At 42.1% G+C, this 8035-nt stretch overlaps 1 long non-coding RNA gene across 1 annotated transcript in view; it reads left to right on the forward strand.

Moving 5' to 3' along the window:
• Nucleotides 1–90: 90 nt before the first annotated feature.
• LOC133495587 (uncharacterized) overlaps nt 91–8035 on the forward strand; it is a 40123-nt gene continuing 32178 nt past the window's right edge. The window contains exons 1-2 of the long non-coding RNA XR_009793610.1: nt 91–132; nt 795–934. This is a non-coding gene — a long non-coding RNA (uncharacterized LOC133495587). The remainder of the gene's footprint in view (nt 133–794; nt 935–8035) is intronic.

The following is an 8035-nucleotide window of genomic DNA, read 5'->3' on the forward strand; positions in this document are numbered from 1 at the left end:
GTCGTGTTCAAAGTTTAAAGTGAATTTTGTCATTTTACGAGCCACAAATCTGGCATCATTTTTACGCTGGTTTAGCACGAAGTACGGCAGTTCAACCCGGAGCTGAAAAATATCACAAAACTGATGTTTTTGGTAAATAATGTGATACCTTTTCTCATTCTAATTAGCTATATGCCTCATATTGTACAATTTTTAGTTGTATAAATTTGAAACTCGTCAACCAAAGCATTTTTCGTTTACCAGACATCTGCAAATAGAGGGAGCCAAAGTCCACATTTTTTTGTAACGTTACGGATTTGTCAGAGACGTTTTCACAAAATCTATTTTATCAACTAACGGTATACAGTATTATATTCGCTTTGTCAGGCATCTACCGTGACTTTCTTTTGTAAAAACGTAGTAAAACCATACGTACGCTACCCGGTCTCATTCAACAGGTGCACTGTTCACTCTTTTAACTAGTAGTGTCGACACAAGAGTGATAAATGTAAAAATAAATGACATATTCTTTAGGTTTTGTGGTGATTTTTGTGTGTTTAATTTCAAAAATTTTCCACAAAGGCAAAACTTGCTTTGCATTTTTGCTGTAACGTTTATTGTTATTACGCTAGAACGAAGCAGAGTTAACAAGAACGAACCACAGAAGAAGAAAAGAATCGTATGCTTTTGATTCAGGACTCTAGATGTGACATACTATACTTTTTAAAACAATTCCTTAGATTGTTAAAACATGTCCGTGAAATGCTTTTGCCAAAGTACTCCAAAGATAAAGAATCATGAACATATTCCTACAGCATATACTTTGCCATGGTGAAATTGGGTGCAGTGTACCGGCCCTCAAACTGCCTCTCATATTGTTATGAATATGGCGAGTCCAGCTTTTGTTGTGGGCAACGGCGTGTTTCTACTTGCAGAAGCACCATATGGAAAACATGTGAGTACCCAAGCCTAAGAACACATTTTTTTTGTGGCACAAAGAAACATTACCAAACACAAATCTATGTAAATTGAAATTTGTGTTGTAGTAAATAAAAATAGCACTCTATGATATGATACACACTTTGTGAAGAAAACAGAATAACGATGACATAGAATGTAAAGAAAGTTTGTGAATCACAATTTACTGCTGTAATTCAATTCATTGTGCTGCTCATTCTGTTGTGCCTGCCTTAGCCACCGGGCGGCAGTCTAACACTACACTCATAGAGACAAAGAAGAAAAAAAGAAAAGTACAGTGATGCCTCCGTTCTCGACCACAATCCGTTCCAGAAAATGGTTTGAGAAGTGATTTGTTCAGAAACCGAATTGATATTTCCCATTACAATGAATGGAAAAAGAAATAATGCGTTCTAAGCCTAAAAAATTTGGCTTTTTAAAGCATTTTTCTTTAGCTTTTCCTGATAATAAACTGTGTCTGTGTACAGAGGCTGCGTTGTACAGAATAACAAAAGTGCACTGGTTGTGCCGTGCGAGCTATGTCATTTCTGTTCTTTTTGGGGGGGGGTCGTTCGAATTGACAATAGCAAAACGTGTCATGGATGGGTCAAATGTTTGCGCCGCACGCAATGTCATTTCCGTTTCTTTTCCAGGGTTGTTCGAATAGACAATAAGAAAACCTATTGTGGCTGGATCAGCTGCTTGCACGCGGATTATGTTATTTCCAGGTTTTTTCGGCGGCGTTGGAGTACCGATTTTCGTTCGAAAACGTAAGCAAAAAAAAAATCTCAAAATTTTCGTTCGAAAACCGATTTGTTAAAAAACGGGGACGTTCGAGAACCGAGGCTTTGCTGTACTTCTACTATACTGTGACTTCTAAATTGTTGTAATATAAGTTATTTTCATAGAGCATAAAGAATATATGCCTTGTTATATCACTTCATGTTATCAATAAACATTGCTTCTAAAAGCAATTAGCTAGCTTGCATGTAAATTGTGTTTTGTATTGTTTGTTATTATTAAGATGAGAAGACTTTGCAAAGACAAAGTTATGGTTTTAAGCACAGTATGGTAATGTACATGTAATGTAATATGTACATTTAATTGTCGTCGTTCCATGTGTAGTTTAAGAGTAAACTTGAACTTGGAAGTAGCGTTAAACTATTTATTATTTGCTTCTCGTGAAGTGAGTCAAATCGACTTCACTGCCACAAATCAGCCGCGCCGACAGCTCGTATCTTCAGTAATGTGCAAGTCGGGCCGCTCGTATCTCAAGGCATCACTGTATGTCCCATTTAAAGTTAAGATGCCCGTTTAATTTGAAAGATTTTGCTCGGTTTGATGATCACGTTGCGCGGAGAAACTGCGACACTTTGATCCGCCCGTCAGGAGGCCTCGCCGCACCTTCTTTCCCATGATGCAACGGTGTGATGGACCACACGCACACACTCATACGTGCACGTTTTAAAACGCGCCCCCCCACCCGCCCCCGGAGGCCCATCTGCTGTCCCGGCTCAAAGCGGCACTGAAGGAATTCAGTGTGCCGCTGCCGAATTTCCCGAATAACACAGCATCTTAGCCGGGTATTCTGCCATTGTGTGTGTATGTGTGTGTGTGTGTGTGAGTGTGTGTGTGTGTGTATTCACAAGGGGCCAAGTGGAGCGATGAAGTTTGCCATTGTCACCCAGTGTGGGTGTTTTTCAGACTCTCTGGCATCATCTGTGAGTTAGTGTTCTCTGTGTTGCTGCCCAGTGTGCCCACTGTCTTCCCACAATGCCCCATTCAGGCCTCGGGGCTACTCTCCCACTCTGTCTCTCTCTCTCTCCTTTTCGTCCTTTTTTTGCACCCGTAGAAGGAGGGGGGTTGGCGGGGGGCGGGTGTTGTAATCATCATCAAATTTTTGTAAAATACCTGTGATGTCATCTTTTTATTTTTGTTTTCATCCCCACACTCTCTCTCTCTCTCCCGTTCTCTCATTTCCTTCCGTCTTTCATCCCTTTTCTGCGTCTCTGTGAGCTACCAAACACAAAAGACAAGGGGAGGCCGCGACAGGACCCCAGTGTATGCTGGTTGCCGAGGAGACGAGGAGACAGTGTTGGGTCTTTAAACTGCTCTCACTGAGGGGGGGGGGGGTTGTGGAGTTTCTTTTTTTTCAGGGAGGGGGGGCACTTATTTACATGGGAAGAGGACAAGGGTGAGCGTGAGGATTGGAGGTTTGAAATACAACTTTTTTTTTTTTCTTCTCCCCCTCGACCCCGTCGTCGCCGCTAAAATCATTCCGCAGCATCAAATATTTACAGAGCGGAGGAAATGTAGAGCTGTTCATTATGTGGAGAATGCATAGCAATCTAAATCAACCTGTCACACACACACACACACACACACACACACACACACACTTTGATTGTGGTGGGAGCCTCGGTGTGTGTTGGCTCGCCGGCTGGAGCTGACTGCAGAATACATTAGTGAAGCGCTTCCACCCTCCTGTTGTGTCAGATTGACCCATTTGAAAGTTAAAGAAATACAACCCAAAATAAAGATGCAATTTACGGACCTCTTTTTTTAATGGAAATCCTCTAAGTCGGGGGTGTCAAACTCATTGTGGTTACAGTTTCCCTCAGAGGGCCGTTATGACTGTGAAACCATAAAAATATTTAATAGTATTGTCATATTATACACAAAATTTATGAGCTAGTGTTAGATTCAGAAATGAAGGGAACGCGTTTTTCAACTATTCACGTTTGGTGAAGCTAAATTGCTTGTATTATCTCAACGTTATCATTCATGATATATGACAATTTGAAATTGTACTTGCAGATTTTCAAAAGACTCATGGAAATTGACATGCACGATTTGCATCCGCGGGCCACATGAAATAATGTGGTGGGCCGGATCTGGCCCCTGGCCCTTTAGTTTGACACCTGCGCTCTAAGTTATCAAACTTTGACATTCCGTAGTTGATGGCATAGGCAAAAATTTGTCCAGGATGCTCGCTTATGGTCGGGGCTCATTCAGGCAAATTCAAATTCATACAATCCACCAAAAATGATTGTTTCAAATCAAAATGGCCGCATTTCTGATTCCATTCGGTCAGGAATCTTTGAGACTTTTTCCTGCATCCTGCAACGAGAGACACGTCCACCTGTCCCCAGCAGCCTTGAAATCAAATGTTTACATCATGCTCCATCAGCGTCAAATGGGGTGGGCAAAAAAAAAAAAAGATTGGCAAATTAGTCTCGCCCAGCTTCTTTTAACGCGGATTAGACACCGGGCCCTGATGTGAATAGCAAATATTTGCAGATTAATGATGCCCACACCTGAAGTTTTTAAACAATTCTAGTATTGTTACCGTAATTCCCGGCCAACAGAGTGCACCTGGTTATAAGACTCACCCAGTACATTTGTAAAGGAAATACCATTTGGTGCATACATACGTCGCAGCTGTGTAAAACCCACAAGTACCCACATTGAAACACCAGATATTTACAAAGAAAGATGGTACACAGAGAGTTTAACACTAGTGCCGCGCTAACGGTAATGCTAGCGCCACCCTAACGCTAATGCTAGCGCCACCCTAACAGGTTAAAAAAAAAACGTACCGGTAAAAATCACTGAGACACGGGAGTAACACGCTAGCGCAGCACTAACAGGGCCGGACCGGTAAAAGACACTTCCTCGGCACATATATTCCACCAGTCTCACTCTTACCTTATCCGCTCGAGTGCCCCCTTGCGGCCGTTACAAAAAAAAAAAAAAAAAAAAAAACGCACCGCATAAACCGCAGGGTTGCAAGCGTGTGAAAAAAGTCACGGTTTATAGGCTGGAAATTACAGTAGTTTAAACCCTAACTATATGGCAAACTATCAAACTAAAACATTTTAATATCATGGGCATTTGGGTGCCACGCTAAAATGTTACAGTATGATTTAAAAACTACACAGATAAGGTAGACTCTAGCTCCTGATGTCACTTGGCCACGCCCCTTAAAGGCACACATCTAGCACGAATACAACAGAACAGTGGGTCAACTCTGTAAGGCAATTTACATTCTCTTTTCTTATGTTTTTATATGATACAGTGCTGTCTTCATATGAAAAAATAGCGCTGCATTTCATTTCAATGAGGAAAACGGATTTGCTATTAGAGTAAATTGAGTTAGCTCATGTAACAAATTGAGATCACAAGTCAAGATAGGAGTGAGGTCCATTTTTTTTTCGCCTCAGATTAGAGCTCATTTGGACGACTTCACGGGGAGGAATTTGTCAAAGTCAAGCCAAGGAATTCAGCCAGAATTACTGCTTCAAAACCAAAACGGGCCACTTCCTGTCCAGTTTCACTCGTGGGTTCTCGAAAGTGTTTTTCGAGACATGGCAATTACATTTTCCGGTGATTGGTGAATCTCTTATCCGAGGGCACTTTTTTTTTATAACTTTCCAAGGGAACCCCTAAAATACATATTTTTTTCACCAGGATTCACCACCTTAAAAACAACCTGTGGGTTTTTAGGCAAAAGTAATAATAATAATCAATAATGTGACATAAAATATTATGTTTTTCCCCCCCGTGGGTCAAAGTGACCTATGAACATTATTATTATTATTTTTTTATTACTGAGGCACGTAATAAGAGGGTTTAGAAGACTTGATTGAAAACAGGAAAAACAGACAAGAGCGCACACACCCATCTGAACACATGCATCCACTCCCCGGCAACTTACACCCCCTTCAAAAAAAAACAAAAAAAAAAACCCTCTTTCCCTTTGCAGCTATCGTCCTGTCCAGAGGACTGTCAGCGGCAGTCACATTATGTTCTTTCTCTCTCGGTAATCAGGGGAGGGGGTAAAGCAGGCTCAACTCCAAGCCTGAAGTTCAATATCAAACCCCCACCCACTGCCCCCCCCCCACTCCCAAACAAAAAACTCCACAATGAAAGCAGGAAGGGCAGGCAGAGGACGAATGAGCCACCCATGGCTGCATTCACCGTGGAAAACGCTGTGTTGTTGTTTAACTTTGGGATTTAAAGGGAAACTTTGTTTTAAGCACGCGTGACGTGACTATATTTTTATTTTGAGGGCCCAAGCGTGGCGTGCCAAGAAGCCCCCCCCTCTTGAAAGCGCTTAGTTTCTTGATCCTCCTTCGAGGGCTTTCCCATGCTCAGAAAAATTCATTACGTTTTGCAAAGTTACATTTAGTAAGGATTGCGGTTGTGCCCAGAAAAAAAAAAAAATCCATAATTCTGAATGCACAATTCACCCCCCCAAGCCGGTTTCACTCAACCAGCTAAAAATTTGGGGTGTCAATCACTAGTACAACCCACCAAAATTTTTTCAAGAACCTGTAGCTGAAAAGATACAGGAAGTCTGTTCATGTAAGGTCACTTCCAATTGTCTTTCAAAATTTTTGTTTATCCTGAGTTGACCCACAACAAAGTCTCAAGAAAAAAAAACAACACAAAAAGTCGGCCATTTTGCTTTGGAGCCACCATTGTAGGAATTTTCACAAAATTCTTCCTCTGAGGCCAGTTTCACTAAGCAAACTGAATTTTGGTAGGCTAGTCAATCATGAGTCGACCCACAAAAAAAAAAAAAACTGAAGAAGCCATTCGTGTAAAGACAAAGGAAGAATTCCATTTTAAATGGCTACCAAATTTTAAATATATATATATATAGCGGTACTTGACACAAAGGTGACGCTAGACCATGGGTGCTCAATGCGTCGATCGCGAGGCAGTCTTGGTCGATCGAGGGGGGGGGGGGGGAGACGTCAGCCAATGATCCCTCTAAACTGCACGCAATTGTGCACTGCTGATGCAGTCTTTTCGCAGATATTCTGCGTTATGCGCAAAAAAAACTACAATCAAAATTGAAAGTATACCATTCAGCTATTAAGTTTGCGGAATTTTGCAATGTGATTCAATGAGTCAGGGATGACTGGTTGTTAATTCCTATGGCACAATTTACATACGTACTGTAAAAAAATGAAAAGAGGAAGCAACTGGTTTCTTTTAGGCAGCACACAGAACTTTCTCTAACGACCGCTGCTCCACCACACTTTCTTTTTCATAGTTTACCTTACACTCCCCCCGCTCTTAAAGACGTACACTCATAATTACAAATGTTACAGTACTTAACGCAGCCCATCAATGTGTTTTATAATAACAGCGTCCACCACCGCTGCTTTATTTCACAACACAGTCTGTGCAACGTAGAGCAAAGACGAGCTAGACATGCTGCTTATGTTTACTTTCGATATTAATGGAGAAAGTTCAAAAAGAAATGCTGTTGTTTTAAGATGCAATGACTGTCAGAGTATGTGAATAATAAAATAAAAAAGCTAATAATAAAGCTAATTCTGTATTTTAAATATAGGAGGCAACATAACATTAATCGGTAAAACGGTTTGGGAGCATCATCATCCACCGGCGCCCCCCTTCGTCGGTAGCTCGTAAGAGGCTGGCTGCTTGAAAAGTAGATCTTGGGGTAATAAAGTCTGGGCTCCCCTGCTGTATACAGCAGAGCCTCGGTTCTCGACCACAATGCGTTCTAGAAGGTGGTTTGAAAACCGATTTGTTCCCAAACCAAATGAACCGCCGAGTTATGCTGGTTTTTTTGGGGGGGTTCATTCTAATTGACAATAGGGGAGCGCGTCGTGGGTGGGTCAGCTGGTCGGGGCCGCGCGCGTTCTGTTATTTCCGGGTTTTTTCGGAAGGGTGGGAATTCACAACAAAGCCCATCGTGGCTCAGCTGGTCTGGCCGCACCCGTTCAGTTATTTCCGGGTTTTGTTGGAGCCGTTCCAGTACCGATTTTCGTTCAAAAACAGAAGCAAAAAAAATCTAAAAAATTTTTGTTCGAGAACGGGGACGTCCAAGAACCCAGGCCGTACTGTATATGTAGTGGTACTTGACACAAAGGTGGCGCTAAACTACAAAACGCTGTCATTTTTTGTGTGGGCGGAGCACGTCGGCGCCCTTTAACGACTCCCCATTAAGTCAGCTCCGCGAGGTCAAAGTTCGACCGATTGTCTCGTGCGTGAAGTTGTCATCCTGAAGATATTCATAGGTGCCCCCCCCTCTGGCAGAAAAGCGCACGTGCGATAGCGC

This window comes from Syngnathoides biaculeatus, chromosome 22 (assembly GCF_019802595.1).
Source record: "Syngnathoides biaculeatus isolate LvHL_M chromosome 22, ASM1980259v1, whole genome shotgun sequence".
Lineage (NCBI taxonomy): Eukaryota > Metazoa > Chordata > Actinopteri > Syngnathiformes > Syngnathidae > Syngnathoides > Syngnathoides biaculeatus.